The sequence below is a fragment of the Rattus norvegicus genome, chromosome Y (genome assembly GCF_036323735.1).
Source record: "Rattus norvegicus strain BN/NHsdMcwi chromosome Y, GRCr8, whole genome shotgun sequence".
Classification (NCBI taxonomy): Eukaryota; Metazoa; Chordata; class Mammalia; order Rodentia; family Muridae; genus Rattus; species Rattus norvegicus.
In genome coordinates this window covers 8,768,522-8,770,887 of record NC_086040.1, presented here as the reverse complement: position 1 = coordinate 8,770,887, position 2,366 = coordinate 8,768,522, and positions in this window count along the sequence as shown.

Genomic DNA, 2,366 nt, shown 5'->3' with positions numbered 1-2,366 from the left:
CCATAACTGACTGAAAGAGAGGAAAACAGGTCTACAGCACTCCTGACACACAGGCTTATAGGACAGTCTAGCCACTGCCAGAAATAGCAGAACAAAGTAACACTAGAGATAATCTGATGGCGAGAGGCAAGCGCAGGAACCCAAGCAACAGAAACCAAGACTACATGCCATCATTGGAGCCCAATTCTCCCACCAAAACAAACATGGAATATCCAAACACACCAGAAAAGCAAGATCTAGTTTCAAAATCATATTTGATCATGATGCTGGAGGACTTCAAGAAAGACCTGAACACACTTAGGGAAGCACAGGAAAACATTAATAAACAAGTAAAATCCTACAGAGAGGAATCGCAAAAATCCCTGAAAGAATTCCAGGAAAACACAATCAAACAGTTGAAGGAATTAAAAATGGAAATAGAAGCAATCAAGAAAGAACACATGGAAACAACCCTGGATATAGAAAACCAAAAGAAGAGACAAGGAGCTGTAGATACAAGCTTCACCAACAGAATACAAGAGATGGAAGAGAGAATCTCAGGAGCAGAAGATTTCATAGAAATCATTGACTCAACTGTCAAAGATAATGTAAAGCGGGAAAAAGCTACTGGTCCAAAACATACAGGAAATCCAGGACTCAATGAGAAGATCAAACCTAAGGATAATAGGTATAGAAGAGAGTGAAGACTCCCAGCTCAAAGGACCAGTAAATATCTTCAACAAAATCATAGAAGAAAACTTCCCTAACCTAAAAACTCCAAATAGATTGGACCAGAAAAGAAACACCTCCCGTCACATAATAGTCAAAACACCAAACGCACAAAATAAAGAAAGAATATTAAAAGCAGTAAGGGAAAAAGGTCAAGTAACATATAAAGGGAGACCTATCAGAATCACACCAGACTTCTCGCCAGAAACTATGAAGGCCAGAAGATCCTGGACTGATGTTATACAGACCCTAAGAGAACACAAATGCCAGCCCAGATTACTGTATCCAGCAAAACTCATAATTAACATTGATGGAGAAACCAAGATATTCCATGACAAAACCAAATTTACACAATATCTTTCTACAAATCCAGCACTACAAAGGATAATAAATGGTAAAGCCCAACATAAGGAGGCAAGCTATACCCTAGAAGAAGCAAGAAACTAATCGTCTTGGCAACAAAACAAAGAGAATGAAAGCACACAAACATAACCTCACATCCAAATATGAATATAACGGGAAGCAATAATCACTACTCCTTAATATCTCTCAATATCAATGGCCTCAACTCCCCAATAAAAAGACATATATTAACAAACTGGATACACAACGAGGACCCTGCATTCTGCTGCCTACAGGAAACACACCTCAGAGACAAAGACAGACACTACCTCAGAGTGAAAGGCTGGAAAACAACTTTCCAAGCAAATGGTCAGAAGAAGCAAGCTGGAGTAGCCATTCTAATATCAAATAAAATCAATTTCCAACTAAAAGTCATCAAAAAAGATAAGGAAGGACACTTCATATTCATCAAAGGAAAAATCAACCAAGATGAACTCTCAATCCTAAATATCTATGCCCCAAATACAAGGGCACCTACATACGTAAAAGAAACCTTACTAAAGCTCAAAACACACATTGCACCTCACACAATAATAGTGGGAGATTTCAACACCCCACTCTCATCAATGGACAGATCATGGAAACAGAAATTAAACAGTGATGTAGACAGACTAAGAGAAGTCATGAGCCAAATGGACTTAACAGATATTTATAGAACATTCTATCCTAAAGCAAAAGGATATACCTTCTTCTCAGCTCCTCATGATACTTTCTCCAAAATTGACCATATAATTGGTCAAAAAACGGGCCTCAACAGGTACAGAAAGATAGAAATAATCCCATGCGTGCTATCAGACCACCACGGCCTAAAACTGGTCTTCAATAACAATAAGGGAAGAATGCCCACAAATACGTGGAAATTGAACAATGCTCTACTCAATGATAACCTGGTCAAGGAAGAAATAAAGAAAGAAATTAAAAACTTTTTAGAATTTAATGAAAATGAAGATACAAAATACTCAAACTTATGGGACACAATGAAAGCTGTGCTAAGAGGAAAACTCATAGCGCTGAGTGCCTGCAGAAAGAAACAGGAAAGAGCATATGTCAGCAGCTTGACAGCACACCTAAAAGCTCTAGAACAAAAAGAAGCAAATACACCCAGGAGGAGTAGAAGGCAGGAAATAATCAAACTCAGAGCTGAAATCAACCAAGTAGAAACAAAAAGGACCATAGAAAGAATCAACAGAACCAAAAGTTGGTTCTTTGAGAAAATCAACAAGATAGATAAACCCTTAGCCAGACTAACGAGAGGA